Source organism: Sceloporus undulatus, chromosome 4 (assembly GCF_019175285.1).
Source record: "Sceloporus undulatus isolate JIND9_A2432 ecotype Alabama chromosome 4, SceUnd_v1.1, whole genome shotgun sequence".
Classification (NCBI taxonomy): Eukaryota; Metazoa; Chordata; class Lepidosauria; order Squamata; family Phrynosomatidae; genus Sceloporus; species Sceloporus undulatus.
In genome coordinates, this window is record NC_056525.1 from 38,643,906 (window position 1) to 38,662,071 (window position 18,166).

General features: G+C 41.9%; 1 protein-coding gene across 2 annotated transcripts in view; it reads right to left on the reverse strand.

The window, feature by feature from the left end:
* Nucleotides 1-18,166, reverse strand: part of ITCH (itchy E3 ubiquitin protein ligase) — a 603,853-nt gene that overhangs the window by 38,110 nt on the left and 547,577 nt on the right. The window lies entirely within an intron of this gene.

The window sequence follows — 18,166 nt, forward strand, 5'->3', positions numbered from 1 at the left end:
TGTCTCAATTGTTCTGCTTGAAATATCTCCCTAGTTAAAACCAGAGTCAAATGTGTCCGGAAATGGTTATTTGAGGTAACTTCTTTCACATGTAACAATTTGTTTTGCAAAGTCTGGGACCAGGAGTTGGAGACACTTAATTCTCAAAAGATGCAGCAGTGAATAGCTGCCGAGGCTTAGGTTTTGTGCTGTATCTGTCATACTGTGGCCTCATATATTCTATATATATATAATGTGTGTGTGTTGTTGGTGTGTGGTGTGTGTGTGTGTGTGTGTGTGTGTATTATGTATATGTGCAATGGTTATGTGTGTTAGAAGAAAAAGGCTGCATTTAACCTCCAAATTATCACAGCACTGTCGAAGGTCAACACAAACTTCAAAAGGTGTTTGGATATCTCTCTCTCTGTGGCATAATTACAGGACTGCTCTGCCCAATATGGTTTATAGATCACTTGCTTTCATTGGTCTGTACTTTACTCCATACTGATAGCTGGCAGATGTGATAGACCCTATTGGAATGCATTTCAAATTTATTTAACGTACACAAAATGCTAAATATTAAACTGAGGGTTGGAAATAAGGAAAAGAACTTGCCTACTGCATTGTTAATTCATAGGGGTTTCAAATCAATGCTAAAGTAAGGAGCCATTTACACAATAAAGTTTTACTGTACCACTTATCAAAAGCTACATAGGATGAGTTAGAGTGCTGTAGTAGTGTTAGATACATGTTTATATTCATTTGGAGGAGATCAATCAGTCCTTAATCTTCGGTAAGTGTTGGTGTGGTGGATTATGTGAAAGAAAAAAAACCCTATTTGAGGTGATAGTAACCTGGGCAGGTCCACACTCGCAGCTTCAGAGGATGGTAATGGCAACCCCCCCCCCCTTTGCAGTACCCACTAAGAAAACCTGTGATAAGTTCCCTAGGGTCCCTATAGGCAAAAAATCGACTTCAACACAAGTGTCTTTATACATGCAAGTAGTCCCTTGATGTTTCACTCATCTGACAGTGAGCTTCTATGTGTGAACCTGGCCCTAGAAATTTTAATACTTCCTGACTTCACTGTGGACAGAGAGTACTCTGCATTTGTCATAACTTCTTACAGTTGGTCAAGATTACAGCTGTTTGAAATAGTACTTGCCAGAGGAACAAGTGTGTCTACTGTGCCTTAACAACAAGAGGGGATCTATTCCATGCCCACGCAGTGGTGGTTTTTTGCCACAGTTTGTTTCTACCCAACACATTCTCACTATTAGGGGATTGGGATTTATTATAAAATACATAAATCTAGAGGGAAGGGTCTGGGATTTCTGCTTCTGACAACTGCTTGCACACTGGGCTGCCTACCCAACTTTGCCACCTCAGAGTTGGACGACAGAGTTTTACCGTAACAATACAAATCATTCAAAATTTATTTTTTGGTTTTGATGGCTCATTGGATGCTGTATATGAATAAGCATCATCCTAATCAGTACAACAACTATAGAAATCAACGCGCTTCATGTTGTATGTGCGTGTGTGTGTGTGACTGCCGTCTTCATGCTTTATACCTAACTTGTTATACCGTCAACTTGACTGAACTTGGTTTCTAACTTGAAGCAAATGTCAATTTTCAGTGACCTCTACACTCAACCTGATATAACAGGAAATGACCATGTCTGGGAGCATTTGCAATATTGCTGATAATCAAGTTCAATTTGAGAAGCTGTTTGACAAATATATGTATTTTCAAGCTTTATGAAATGTCATTCACGGCTTTTTTGAGTACCAAGAATTTTAATGAGGGTTTTCCTGAAAAGGAAACAATGCTTTTGATTCTTAGACACAAATGGGTTTTGACTGTATTTTTTAAAATTAATACACAGTCCAAACAATGCATCTCCTAGGATTTTTCGTTTCCTTTGGTTGAGCAAAGAACAGGTTATCAAACATTAAGAGGCACCACCTCTGAGTGTATCTTTGATTTTGAATGCCCTTGTCCGCCAAAACAGGGGAAAGCCTTCAATCGCCTTCCCTTCAGGACGCATTCAATAATACGCTCACCCCATGCCGTCCCTCTTTCCTGTCTCCACCTTGGGATTTTCGCACGATATAGCTGTATCGTACATGCTTATCTTTTATCTTAGATATACTTTCTCTCTCATCTGCTCGGAACTGGTCTTTGGACTAACGTCCTTTCCAACCCCAAAGTCCTATCTGCCTCTTTCATCCTCACTCACGATTTGACATGCATCTCATTCTTTTAGCACATCTCATCCATATACAATGAACATTATTTTTTCGTGTGTCAATCATCTACACACAACTACTGGAACTACTTTTCCATGCAGCACAATGAAATAAGCCATGTTAAGTTACAACATACTGTATGTTTCTGGCGTATAAGACACTTTTAACCCGAGGAAAATGTTCTCAAAATCAGAGGTCGTCTGTACGCCGGGTGTCATCTTGGGCAGGTGCTGAAACTTCCAAGCCAGACTGGAAATGCCAGTCGTCATTGTAATGAGGGTGGAGGCAAGCTGAGGCATCCAGGAACCGGGGTATGAAAAAAGAGACATGTTTGCAATACTGCTCATTGTCTTGGGACAGGGACGGTTGGCAGGCAGGGAGAATGACCAATCCAAGCAGACTTTGTATACAACAAGTTTGTCTGCTAAGTACGGCATGTCATAAGCATTTGAATTAAAATTCATATTGATGACAATCTGATTTTTATTTATTTTTTATTTGGTGTGCTTGGAAGGGGGGTAGTCTTATACGGTGAGTATATCCCAAACTCTATATTTTAACTGGAAAGTTGGGGTCGTCTATGACCCGGTTGTCTTATACGCCGGAAATACGGTACGTCACATCACAGCATCCTACTAGAGCTGGATACATTACTTCCACAATTGTGCAGATATACAACTAAAGTGTGCCTGCACCATAGTGGCTTCCAGTATGCTGGAAGCTGCGCTGGAAAGGTAATGGGGCACATGCCATGGAGGTGCACACCGTGCGAGCACGACCCCTGTTGGCTTAATGGGGCTCAAGTATATGCGCGGTTTCCCTTGTGTGGGTGTGTGGGTGGGGGGCAGAACAGATCCCCGCGTAGGGAAGGGACCACTGTTAATGGTGATTCCATTCCTATAAAACTTCAACAATGCTTGTTACCATTGACAAGTTCTATATTTACTTGCAAGAAGTTACAATCAATGGGGCTTGCATGCCTTCCTGCAACTGTCAAGCAGTCCTCCTGCCTTGGTCCTTTTTATATTTTTGCTTCTTAACTCTGCCAATTGTTGAGCTTGTGTTCCGGTCATGAATTTTGCCACCCTAGGCAAGAATATTTTGGCACCCCTGTTGCCCGTCATATTAGTTTCACCCCTTGATTTCCACTGTTTCGTTTGTTAAAGCTAAACATGGACTAAAATTAGGTTCCACTCTTGTCACAGGATGATAATTAGTCAAAAAACCAATTAGGTGGTTTTTACAGGTTAAAGACTTTTTTTATTGCTGAGATATTTGGAATGGAAACTAATGCATACATATTCCTTTTGCAAGCTGGAAGCATTATCATTTAATGATGTGGAAACATCTGGATCCCATCCCATGAATTTGTGGTGGTAGTAGTGGTCCATCTATGCCCCCAAACTAAAACTTCACCCAAGGGGCAGAAAATGGGGTCAGAAAGAGAAGAGAAATCAGTAGGGTCACCAGGTGAAGGACCAGGGCCTGCTGGACACTTGCAGAATTAATGCAGTTTGGACACCATTGTAGGTGCCCTTGGTTCCCATAGTGACCGGCTGTCCTAACTGCAAAGGAGGACAGGCCTGGCAAAAGTAGGTTTTAAGTAAATGGATGAACATGACTAAGTAAAAATAAACCCCTCATAAATATAAATTCATGGTCTTAGGGGGACATTTTTGGAATTCCTCCTGGACAGAAGACTGAAATTTAGATATACCCCAGAAAAAGAGGACATCTGGTCATCTTGCTGGTTCATGGATATGGAGCCTGGGGATTCTAGTTTGTTGTGGCTCCTCTGCTGCTGACTGAGAAGGCGATGTCTCGCCCAAATCCAAACCCAGGATTCCATAGCATGGAGCAGGACAGTTTAAAGCGGGTGTCAAATTGATTATTGCGGCAGTGGTAGGCAGCCTGTGAAAAAGGATGGGAATGGCTTCAGGGCAAGAAGGAAAAGACGCGATAGTAGGCACCAGTTTACGCGCTTAGAATAAACGATAAAATAAAGCTAACAAAACCCATCAAGAGTGGGTAGCCACTTCTCAGCCTCAGAGGAGGCCATGGCAAAGCTCTCTGAACTCATATTACCAGAAAACCCCATGATAGGTTTGCCTCAGGGCAGGGCAGCCTCCTCCTCTTCAGGACAATGTGCCTCCATTCCAACTGTTCTGTCCAGGAGGTTTTCTAAAACATCCTCCATTTGAGCATGACTAGAAGCATGCATTGACATTTCTAGGAGTGTTGTGAACTTTTCTTGAGCCTGTCCTCCTTTTCTTTAATGTTTTCCATTTTGTGGTGGCCTTCCTTTGCAGTGAAGACATTTGGGAGAAGACCAAGCTTTTAAAGTGGATTGCTGGAGCCAGTGTGGACTAGTTGTTTGAGCATTGGACTATGACTCGGGTGCAAATACCAGCTCGGCCGTGGAACCCACTGGGTGACTTTGGGAGAGTCACACTCTCTCAGCCTGCAGAAGAGGGCATGGGCAAGCCTCTTTGAACAAACTTTGCCAGGAAACCCCAAGAGAGGGTGGGCCAGGAGAAGAAGGACTTGAGGACACCAAAACAAAAAAAAGTGGGTCTAGGAAGAGAGAAAGGGTGAGTGAGAGAGGAGGAAGGAAGGAGGAAGGAAGGAAAGAAGAAGGAGGGGGAGGGGAGGGAAGGAGGAGGAAGGAGGAAGAAAAGAGGAAGAAGGAGGGAAGGGAGTAGGACATAGAGGAAAGAAGGAAGGGGGGACGGAGGAAGAAAGGGAAGGAAGGAAAGGGAGAGAGGAAGAAAGTGGAGGAAGAAGATAGAGGGGGGCGGGGAGGGAAAAGGGCGGACTTGCACTCCACAACAACCCAGCTCCCAGAATTGCATGCTTTGAGCGCGAAAGAGTTAAGCAGTGCCAAACTGGGTTATTCTCCAGTGTGGATGCAGCCCAGGAGTTGCAGAGCACAGCAAATTTCTTCCTCCTTTCAGCCTGCAGCAAGCAGCTCTCTTTCCTGCTTACGTGTAGGCTGGCAGTGCTGCTGGCTGCTCTGTTTGGCTGATTCTATGATCCTCAGACTAAAGCCACTCTCTTCTTTCTCTCTCTCTGCGCCCCCTAGAGGTTGGCGCCTAGGCAGCTGCCTAGTTTGCCTATATGGACGAGCCGTCCTGCTGGCATTGTAATACGGAATATAGGCGCTTTAGAAAGGTCTGATTTACACTCTAATTCAAATAACAGCAAGGGTGAATATTTTTGTTGCATGGCCTTGGAGGGATGTATAAGATTCAGTTAATATATCTTAGGTTGTGTAGCTCATGGTGTGGTAAAAGAAGGGGGCATCCAATAACTAAAGCTAACTTGTCAGTTCATGACAGAGAGTCGCCAGGTCGGGACTATTCCAGGCTCTGAGGTTTAAGGACCAAACTGGAAATTTGGGGGAATTCTTTTGAGAAGTCACAGTGGACAGGCCCTTTGAGTGTTATGGGGATAATGGGGTAATAGACATGTGGTGGCTGGAATTTAGTTTGGCAGTTTTTGGATTTGTAACCTAGAGTTGTGGATCCATAACTGATTGTGTATTCACAAAGAACAGCCATACCAGTGGTAGTGTCCTATTGTCTCAATGTCCCAAACTCAGGCATGAGGGGCAAAAGTTGACCTCTGCTGTTTGTTCCTCAGCTACTGTTGTTCAGAGACTGCTCTCCATGCCTGGGAATGATGCACCAATACTGGTTGTAAAGATTGATTCATATATGGCAGAGTGGGCTTGTAGAAATACTTTCCTTGCCTCTGAGGGGAAATGGGAAAAATCATAGCCTCCTTTAGCAATTGATATAGGTAAGTGCTTCTAGTGATTTGGAGGATACATTGGTGTGTGTGTGTGGGGGGGGGGTTATGCTGTCTTTAGATACAGGGTACTAAAGTAGGTACACTGGTACTATTGATTGATCAAAATTTTCAGACAAAACTCATACAACTGCTTTGCTCACATCTTTCTAAGAGTTGTAACCAAAAACTAACCCCATTACTTAAACTCTCCCTAAAGCCACCTCCCATTTCCCAACTCCCTGGCAGTTGCCTGTAGCATCTTTTTTCCTTAGTCTGCACTTTGAGTTGCCACGGGCTAGCATAGAAACAGTTATTTCTTTTAAATCAAATAATCTTTAAACAAACATATCACATTCCACACTTAACAAGGGCAATTCAATAAACACACACAACATATAGCGAAAAGAACATAGACAACATACATGTTCATCCCTCACACCTATTAAAGTGATGTTTTGGCAGAAGCAAGTAAAATCTCAAATTGGAGTTAAGTCGGGGCAGAACCTGTTTCATCTGATAGAAACATGAGTGCATGTGTATATGTGGCACATGCAAAAGGGTTGTGAAAGAATCTGATGAGCCTATCCTGCCGCTCAACATCAGCTGCTGCAGTAGCAGTGCCATTCCTGATAGGGCTCACATCCCTATGGGCCTTACCCATAGGCATACACACAACAGAAAGGGAGCTTTTCTATAGTCAACACTGAGCGGGAAGGTCACCATCAGCCCCTTGAGTTTCTCCCACTGGCTGGAGGGGCTCATGCAACAAGAAGGTTCATGACTTGGATAGTGGTTCTCTCTTCACTGCATGCTCGGAACAGCAGAATGTGCCTAAGTGGTGGAGCTACTGGACTCCTCAGTTCCTCATTCCGTGCTCCTCACTTTTGGCCTTAAAGATCCTCACACCATAAAACAAGCTATTTCATTCCCAGCCCTTGTAGTTTGTCTGAACACCTGCAGACAAAGAAGAAGGCATTAAGAAGTAAGCAGATGTCAGCCAGTACCCTGGCAACCTGGCAACTACTGACGTGGAATTCCCATGAAATATTATGTGCTTGTTAATCAGGCATCCTCTATCGTGCTTTAGTTTATTTGGGGATTTTTTTTTGTTATTCTTGCGGTTCTTCTAATCAGGTCTCTTTCTCTGTCTTCACTCCTCACCTCCCCAGTACTTACTATCCTGCTCTTACTCCTTTTTAGAAAGCAGCTAACATCTGTTCAAAATGCTTCCAAGCACATCTGTTTGAAATTCATCCCTAATATGGATACATCTGATAGTTTTAAAAGTGGAAGATGAGAAATCCTGCTAGTCTCAGGTTCTCCTACATTGTTGTGTCTTCTGGAAGCACTAGAGAGGAAGACCCTTTGTCATTGTGAAAACCAGGAAAGGTGACACCAAAAGGATTCCATTTGTGTAATGATGTGACATACTGATGATTTTAAGTTAGAGGTGTATCACTTTTGGGCACTACAGTTCAAAAGGATCTTGTACAAGTTGGAGCAGTCCAGAGGAGGTTGACCAAAATGGTGAAGAGTTCGTGAAACCATGCTTTTAGGAGGAGTACCTTGAGAGCTGGGTATGTTTAGCCTAGAGAAGAGATGGTTAAGAGGTGCTATGATAGCCTGTTTAAAATTTGAAGGATGTGGAGACAAGCTTGTTTTCAGGAACAGGATACAAAATATGGATCAAGCTACAGGAAAAGAGATTCCCACGCAACATTTAGGAGAACTTCCTGACATTAAGAGCTGTTTGACAGTGAACCTCTCCCTCAGAGAGTTGGGGAGTCCCTCTTTGGAGGTCTTAAACAGGCTGAATGACCATCTGTTGGGGATGCTGTGATTGAGAGTTCCTGCATGGCGGGGATTGGACTGGATGGCCCTTGTGGTCTCTTCCAACTCTATGATTCTATAAGGTGGTATTTAATTTTTGTTGTTCTGTTCGTTGTAGGGCATTCTGACATAACAACCCCAATGTGAATTATCATAGGGTTGTTCTTGGCAAGATTTGTCCAAAGGAATGTAGTGTTCTGAGACTGAGAGGTGTGGACTTGTGCAAGGTTACCGTGGGGTTTTCCATGGCCATGAGAGGCTTTGAACCTGAACACGTCCCAGTCTAATACTCAAACTACTACACCACCACTGGATCCATTATATATTTAGACATTTTGAATGTATGTGCATGCAATCATCTCATCTTAGTGGAGAAAACTGCAACCATGGTGACCTTTTGCTACCCAGGTGCTAATAAGCAGATTTCAAGGCTGCGGCTCTGCCTTTGTTTACTTCTTACTGTGATCTTGATTATGAAACCATGTTCGACTATACATTTCTAATAGAGAGCGTGTCAATTCCAGGGCTTCTCTCGTTTTTGAATCAAGGGTGTTCTGTATTGGTAGAAATAGGACATACACACCCAAAAACCAGGTTCACATTATTCAAGCCCCATAGGTTTGAATGGAGCACACTCCGGTGTAGCACTGCATAGGTGTGAGCACCATTGCAATTAGTGGAGGTCACCCCGCTGCACATATCCAGAACGCAGATCTCAGATCTGTGCATTAGGAGGGGCGACTGTACATAGATCCAGCTAGCCGTACCTTTGACATGAATTCGTTCTGTTCTTCTTCTCCTTTTAAATACAATGTGCCCTTGGTATCCACTGTAGTTGCTTCCAGGACCCCACCCACACCCATAGATATCACATCCATGATGCTATGTCCCATTAAGATACAATGGGCATAGTAAAATATTTAAAACATGATGCCTTATTAAAATGCAAAATCAAGTTTGCTTTGGGGTGTGTGTGTGGTGTGTGTGGCACCTAAGTATCTTGGACTACAAAACTCCCATCATCTCCAGGTATTGGTCATATTGACATGGACCATCCAGGCTTCTGGTGTAACCCGGTTGGAAAAGGGTAGTTTGGGTTAATGGGGCAAAATGGCAGCTCTCTGAATGGGAGAATGGGGCAAGCTTGCAAGGGAAATCCATTTCGTAGAGTAGGATCCAAGAGTCTGTTTTAACTTTTGCAAATTCATAACTTAAAACATAGGAAATGAGGACCATGACTAAGAAAATTCTTTTTAAATTATTCATTATTCTTTAAAAAATAACGCGAAGCCCTAAATCGGCGACTCCTGCTGGATGCCCAGAGGAAGGCGAAAAACCTCCAGGATCTCTGGCCAATTTGTCCTGGAGGAAAATTCCCTTCCCGACCCCAAAAGTGCGTCGTGCAACCCTGGGCATGTCTAGAAAAGCCATACGCAACGGTTCACTAGCTAATGATTGCTCGCCGTCTCCTCAACGATTTTGGGGTTGGTGACGCAGTCTGGCTAGAAAAGAACGCAAAGAAGTTGGTTATTGAATGTTAATCTTGTCTGCTGCAAGTCTTGGGAGGGTTTCAAGAAGGTAGGAGCATTGGAGCCTTTCACACGAGCGAGATCCGGTCAGAAACGTGGATTAAACTAATTTAATGGAGTGGGGAAAAAGCACCACAAATGCATGAAGTCTATCACGAATTCCTGCAAACTGAAATAACGTGAAAGGGTGAAGGTAAAAGGGAGAAAACAGCAGCTTTTTCCTTTCGGGAGTAGAAATTGATTAATGAGCTGGTACGGTGTTCAGCTAAAAACGGTGCGTGATTTTTAAGACTTTAGAACATGAGCATTTAGGAAACTTTTCAAGTCCTGACTTGGGTTCTACCTGGGATTTCCATGCATTTGGTCAAAGCTGTGGAATAAATGCAAGTCAAAATAAAATCACATAAAAATTACGTACTCTCTTCTTGGAATCAGGGTCTGTCAGAACTGCATAGATAAAATACATACTGTGATGGCATTTCTAAGTTTTCAAGTCCTTGATGTTGGTTTGCATGTGGATTTTCCAGGTTGATTTGGTCACGTTGGAAAAAGTGCGCTGTTAAAATAAAATAGATAATAAAAATACTACCTCTCTTTGTGGAATGGGTCGTGACGACTGCATAGATAAATACATTACTGATGCTTCCAAATTTAAATGTCACTTGCCTGGGTTTCCTTACTGGATTTCCGTTCCATTTTGGTCAAGCTGGAAATATGTGCGTGTAAAATAAAATAAATAAAATAAGATAAAAATACCTACCTCTCTTTTGGAGATCAGGGTCTATCAGAGAACTGGCATAGATAAAAACATGGCCTTGATTGGATTCCAAACGGTTCAGTCCCTTTGCCCTGGGTTTCTTAGCTGTGTTTTCCAGGTGCATGGGCCAAGCTGGGAAAATTGGGCGCTGTAAATAAATAAAATACATTAAAATACTACCTCTCTTTGCTGAGAATCAGGTGTTATATTGTACTGGAATTGTAAAATAATACTTATCGTCCAAATGTTCAAGGTCCGTTGACCTGGGTTCTTACCTGTATTTCCGGGCATTTGGTGCAAAGCCGGAGAAAAGTGTGTTGTAAATAAATTAAATAAAAATATAAATTACCTACCTTCTTTCTGAGAATCAGGGTCGTCATGTACTGCAAGATAAAATGCATGCCTTATTAATGTCCAAGTTCAAGTCCCTTGCTGGGTTCCTGTACGCTGTGATTTGTTTCCAGGGCTTTTGGACAAGCTGGAAAAAGTGTGCTGTAGATGAGAATAAAATAAAATACGACTCTCTTTCTTGGATCAGGGTCTATCGAATGGCATATGATAAAATACATTTACCTGATGCATTGGTGCTAAGTTTTCAAGTCTTGGTTGGTGTTACTTCTGTGATTGTTGCCAGGTGCATTTGGGGTCAAGCTGGAAAAAAGTCGGCTGGTAAATAAAATAATAAAAATAAATACCTACCTTCTTTCTTGAGAACGGGTCTTACAAGATGCATAGATAAATACTTACTGATTCATTCCAGACTTTCACGTGCTTGACTGTGGGTTCCTTACCTGTGTTTTTCCAGGTGCATTGGTCAGGGGAAAAAGATTGCCAATCTATTGGCTGTGTCATAGTTTTCTGTATCAGTTCTACATGAGTGTTGTGGTATCTCGTAAACATTCTCACATGCCAACCTGTGACGATGGCTGCCTGTCTGGCTTATCGTTTCATTGATACTGGCATTGTAATGATGACCTTTGCCACCTTCCTACCTGAGCGCTCGAGAACGGTATGACCACCAAAACCTATTAGATATAGGACTAAATAGGTTGTAATATCGAAAGTGAATACAGAAGCGCTTCTTCTTTCAGGCAGCTGTTCTAGGTTCTTTTTTAAAATTATTTTTATTTATTTTTAATATTAAATTTTTAATTGTTATGGAAATTTTACAAATTTTTAAAAAATGGCCACAATGTCTTTTTGTTTCAACATTGAGATTGATATTCTACTTTTTTCCCCTCTTCTGTTTCTATTGTATTGTACTATCTTATCAGCTACAAGTTATTATGTGGCCCCCAAATGAAGAATACAGCCTGTATGCTCACTATGCGGTCCTGCTTTTTGAGCTTATAAGCGTGTGCAGAATCTTATCTCTAAATTCCTATGCTTCAAAACCTCTTGGTGAGGTTCTGTCCTTTTCGGGGTGAACGTATCTATCTTTTTTAAGATTACCTGTTTCATGTGTCGGCTGAAGGTGGCATCTCACAGTCTCTTTCTTTCTCTTTATTGCAGGCCTTGTAAGTATATTATATACAATATAGGATTTTGATTTATTTTCCTTTTCCTACCTTAGGATAGATCTGAATTCCGTCTTGGTTTTGTGCTTTATGCCATATTGTTTAAGTCTTTTTTATATCTCTCATGTATTTGAAAATAGGAAAAACCATGGATGTCATGCCCTGTCTGCTATTATTCTTCTTTGTTTCTGATCCTTGCTTTCCGTTTCTGATCTTAGTTATCTCTATTCTTATGCCGGTGTTTCCTTCTTTTTTCCCTGTTTCTGGTTGTCTCTTGGAGTGATTCCAATCTGGCATTGGTCTATATATTTGTCCCTTAATATTTTCCATACCTTTCCATAGGGCTCTCCTTGTACTATGTATGGTCTTGATTCTGCAGTTGAATTCCCCTTTCAAACAGAGGTAGGCATGCCAGATTTCGGATAACCTTGCAGATCTAACAATTGTTAATCTGTAGATCTATATTTTCTATCCATTTAAGCACACGGTAGATACATTCAGGTCTTGCTTTCTGGTGTCTGACAAAGGCATTTGTCTCTTTCATTTAGAACCGTGCAATGACATGTTAATTTTATTTCCTCATAGTTTTTGGAGAAAATACGGAAACAAAGAGGGTGCCTTCAAGCCATTTTCCAACTTAATGGTAACCCTAAAGTGAATGGAAAAGTGTTAGAGGGGGAAAAAAAAAGAAGAGGATACCTGGATTTATGCATCAGTAAGGAAATGGATTATCATTGTCTTGCTTATGGAACTTAATGTTTGTATGTCCGGAAGATGGAGCTACCCTCATGAATTTCCGTCAAACAATCTGAACTGGGAACAGCCAGAAGCTCAACTAATATATCATATATTATTTTTCTCCTGTCTGATTCTTGCAGTCCTCTGAAAAGAAGCCGTCGACTTCAAAACAGGTATTCTGTGCATTTCATTGCAACAATAAAGTATCACTGCTTGGTGGGGTTTGGATATTAGGGATTTCTAACTGAAAGCGAAACACCCCAAACAAAGCAGGAGCCAATGACATCTTTCGCATTTAGCACGAAGAGATATTGATGAATAGCTTCCTTGGTAACGAAACCAAATACTTTACTTTCCTCATCCAAATGATTTTAACTTACATCTACCTTGTTGTCCTACCCAGGTGTTTTCTCCAAACACACGAGGAAATAAAACTGTCCTTTGCCTTCTTGGTCGTGGGACCTCCCCCGGATCATCACTTGGGACCCATATCGAGCAGGGACGTTGAATCCTGTCTCCGGGATGCAGTGGCGATGCTCAAAACATTACACCATGCTGGGTACCCTAAACCCTATCCTTTAACGCTCCCTTTCCCATCTTAAACTCATTGGGGAACCAGACTCTGCTTTCCATACTCTTCTCCCAGCAAGAGCGTATGATGAAAGCAACTGTAGTCAGAAAATAAGCGCATCACAATACAGGTCATAGCAAGCATCACAGTTGCCATCTGACAACGGAAAGCAAGGGGGGGGGGTTCTAGGTGCATGTATAAATGGAGACAGGCTGGTGGTTGCCAGCTTTGGATCGATTAAAAGGGCAAGGAAAAAATTCAGGCCAAAATGTAACTGGCAATGGCTAGTGCCATGTTGGCTGTGGAATACAACACATCTCATAAGAAAGTCTCGGGACAGGGATGTTATACAAAGTCTGTTTCACTTGCCCAGTGCTAGCCCAGTATAACAGTAAATAAGAAAAGGATCTAGGAGTCGTGAGTAGACCGAAGGCTAAAGATGAGCTCAACATGTAGGGCAAGCAAAAAAAAGCCAATGCAATGCTAGGCTGCATAAATAGGAGTTGAATGTTTAGATCGAGGAAGTCATAGTGGCCCTCATTTTGCGTTGGTCAGAACCTACACCTGGAAATACTGTGTCAGTTTTGGCAAGCAATTCAAAAGGATTGCCCCCACTTGCGTGCCCTCCGCACGGAGCTTCCCAAGGAGCCCTTGCGCCGAGGAGGAGGGGGAGGAATAAGAGGAGATGGGGAGGATGAGAGGAGGAGATGGGGAGGATGAAGAGAGGAGATGGGAGGAGGAGAGGAGGCTTTATAAATAAAGGTTAATAATAATAATAAGTCAAGAGGATTACCAGCACGTAAGAGCTCAAAACTCTTAGATCAATCATTATTACCAATATTACTATTACAGTCGGCCCTTCTTATACACGGATTTTTTATTCACTGATTCAAGCATCCAGTTTCAAAATACTAAAAAAATGTATAAATTTCAGATATCAAACCTTGGTTTTCCATTTTTTATAACGGACACCATTTTGCTATGTCATTATATTTAACGGGACTTGAGTATACACCGATTTTTTATACACGGGAGATCTTTGGAACCAAACCCCAGCATATAACAAGGGTCCACTGTACTATTCAGGGCATGTTTGGAACTGGGTATGCAAAAAAATCTGCTGTTCAGTGTACGTCATAAATTAAATTATTTTATCTACTTGTTTTATTACTTAAGAATGCTCATAGTCTATCTTTTTACTTTAAAATGCTAAAGGTTTAAATTTATGTTTTATTGTAAACAACACACAGTCATTTCCTTAAGGCCCAGTCTTCTTGTATGATATAATTAAACATTATTATACAATACCTGTGCTGGTAAAGAACATTCAGAAAGTACTTTCACATTCTTATGATGCCTATTTACTAAACTTGTCATGTTCATAGTTAGCAGTTAGCAAACGATGAAGATAGTTCAAGGGAGGGCTGGTTTCATTTGAGAGATAACAAGCTCTTAACAGTTTCTCTTAAGAGAAACATGAAAGTGGAAAAACTGCAAATAAAAACAAACAAACACATTTTCAACCTGAGAGAACACCTATCTAAGAATCTCTAGGTTATCATTAATTCTCACCAATTAATTAATTAATTAATTAATTATTAACAAGTACAGTTGGCCCCCCCTTATCCACAGATTTTGTATCCATGGATTCAAGCATCCACGGCTTGAAAATATTTTTAAAATATATAAATTCCAATGAGTAAACCTTGATTTTGCCATTTTATATAAGGGCCACCATTTTACAGTGCCACTGTATTTAATGCGACTTGAGCATCCATGGATTTTGGTATCCACAGGGAGTCTTGGAACCAAACCCCAATAGATACTAAGGGCCCATTGTAATATTAGGCCATTGTTCTAAATATTTGATGCAGTTTAGAATTTTAAATCTTGAATTATGTCTTGGTGGTCCATGGCAACAAAAGCTATTTAAAGAGGGTACAGGGCAAATAAAAGGTTAAGAACCACTGATCTTGCATATCCATTCCATGTAAGTTCTCTTTTAGACTCAAACAGAGAAGTCACCCAGAACAGAAGGCAGAAAATCAGCAGAACAAAACTGTTTTAGAATCTCCAACAGACCATGAGGGCACCATGATAAGCTACATCAAATCACTGCATTTTATCTTAGTTAGCTTTATTATGATGATTTATTTGTTACCCTATCTTTCCTATTCATTGCTGTTGCATTTAGGGAATTGTTTTGTTTCATTATGTTGTAAACCATCCTGAATGCTTTTTTGTCTAGAAGGATACAATATAAACTTTAAAATTGGCAACGGCTATATTACAGGCTTATCTACCAGGGTAAAACATGCACTATAGCTGATGAACTCTCCTGCTGTTTAGTTTATTTTCATCAAATGATTTGGTGCTATGAGTCTGGAATTAGGCATTTTGAAAAATCTCCCAGATGTTTGTTGTTGTTAGCTGTCCTCGAGTCAACCTTGATTCATGGCAACCCTATGGATGAGACATCTCTGAGTCCCTGTCCTCAACCTTTCTGCTCAGGGCCTGGAGGCACAGGCCCATGTCTTCCCTGATCAAGTCTAACAATCTGGCTGGTGTTCTTCCACTCTTTCTAAAGCCTTCCACCTTTTCTTGCATTATCGTCTTTTCTAATGAGTCATTTTTCCTCATGATGTGCCCAATGTACGACAGCCTCCATTTAGTCATGTTGACTTCCAGAGAGATAAGGTTACCGCACAGCCCCCAGGGACAGGCTCGGTGTGGAATGAAAGGGAGCAGGATGGGAATAGAATGGGGGCTATAATGCATTTTATCGCATGCCAGAATGCCACCAACGCTGCTGGAAGTTCCCATTCAATTCCTGGTCCATCCCACAGAAGGTCATTTTCAGGAATGTTTTTGAACAGTTCCTGAAAATCACCTCCTCTGGGACAGATTAGGAACTGAATGGGAACTTCCAGCAGCGTTGGCGGCGTTCCAGCATGCGATAAAATGTGTGATAGCCCCCTGCTCCCTTTCGTCCCGTGCCAAGCCCATCCCTGCGGGCTGTGTATTAAGCTTATCTCTCTGGAAGCCAACATGGCTAAATGGAGGCTGTCATACATTGGCCACATCATTTACATTGTAAACATTTACATTGTCAACGGTAAATTCTTGTAGATCTTCTGTGGTTGTTATTATTGTTGTTGTTGTTATTTTATGTTCAGCCTTAATCCTATCTTGGCACTCTTCTCCTTGTCCTTCTTTAATAACTGCTCCAGGTCTTTGTTTCTGCTAGCAGTATTGTGTCATCTGCATATTTTAGGTTGTTAATGTTCTGTCCTCCTATCTTCACTCCTCCTGCCTTTGAGTATAAGTCTGCTCTATGCACCAAGGTATTCCAAAAGAATATAAGCATATGTTTTATGGACTACAGCAAAGCTGTTGACTGCATAGATCATGAAAGTCTATGGAATGACCTTAAAGACATGGGAGTGCCAACACATCTGATAGTCCTGATGAGGAATCTGTACTTAGGACATGAGACTACTGTTAGAACAGAACATGGAGAAACAGAATGGTTCCCAAATGACAAAGGGGTCCAGCTGCATTCTTTCACCCTATCTGTTCAACTTATATGCAGAAAATATTATGTGAAGAGAAGGCTTGGACACAGAAGGAGGAAGAGTGAAAATTGGAGGAAAGAATATCAACAATCTAAGATACATAAACAACACCATAACACTAGCAGAAAACATCACAGACATGGAACCGCTACTAAGGAAGATCAAGGAAGAAAGTGCAAAGGCAAGCTTACTGCTGAACATAAAGAAAACAAAAATAATAACTAGATAGGATCTACATAAATTCAACCTAGACAATGAGGGAATAGAATATAAAATGAGTTCTCATATCTTGGATCAAACATAGATCAGAATGGGCACTGTAGTCAGGAAATAAGAAGAAGACTGGGAATGAGGGCAGCAGCTATGAAAAGAACTAGAAAAGATCCTGAAGATTAAAGATACACAACTGAGCACAAAAGTTAGAATCATACATTGTATTCCCTATTACTATATACAGTGGTACCCCGGGTTACGAATGTAATCCGTTCCGTGGCGCCATTCGTAACCCGAAATCTTTCGCTAGCCGAAAAAGCCATAGGCGCTAGCGCTAAAAGCCGCGATTTCGTGTGAAAAAGCGCCGAAAAGCACCAAAAAATTTTTCGTAAGCCGAAAAAAAAAAAACGTAACCCGAAACAGTTTTTTCCTATGGGATTTTTTCGTATCCCGGAAATTTCGTAACGCGGTGATTTCGTATCCCGGGGTACCACTGTACAGATGCGAGAGTTGGCCAGTGAAGAAAGCAGATAAGAAGAAAATCAATTCTTTTGAGATGTGGTGCTGGTATACCATGGACAGCCAAACTGACAAACAAGTGAGTTTTAGTACAGATCAAGGCTGAAATTTCCCTGAAAGACAAGATGATTAAGATGTGGCTGCCATACTTTGGCCTCATCATGAGAAGGCACAGCTCACTGGAAAAGACAATAATGCTAGGAAAGGTGGGGAGATGTATAAAGAGAGGATGACTGCATGCTAGATGGATGGACTCTATTCAGGAGGTCATGAGTATGAATTTACAGGACCTAAGCAGAGCAGTGGAGGATAGGGAGTCTTGAAGATGGCTCATCCCCAGGGTCACCATGAGTCAGGATCGATTCAAAGAAGGTTAAAAAGATCAACAAATTGACAATATCATAATCAGCCAGTATGGATGGATTTACCATTGGAGGGAGATTTTCAACATTCAAGAGGCACTACACTACACAATGACATTTTTGCAAACAAGCTAGTTAAATGTGGGCTAGGCAAAATAACTGTTACATGGGTTTGTAACTGGTTGAGTGGCTGAACCAAAGGGTGCTCAACAATGGCTCCTTTTCATCCTGGAGAGAAGTGACCAGTGGGGTCCCACAGGGTTCTGTCCTGGGCCCAGTGCTGTTCAACATCTTTATCAGGGGTCGGCAACCTACGGCCCGCGGGCCGGATGCGGCCCGCGGAGGCCGTAGGAGCGGCCCCCGACTGCTCCTGCCGCCGCTGCCGCCGCCACCACCAGCAGCGGTCGCGGCTTTTTGTGGCTCTGGACACCGCCATTTTTTCGTCCAAAATGGCGGCGAAGTCTCGCGCGACCTTCTCTGAGGTCGCTCGAGACTTCGGCGCCATTTTGGGTGAAAAATGGCGGCGCCCAG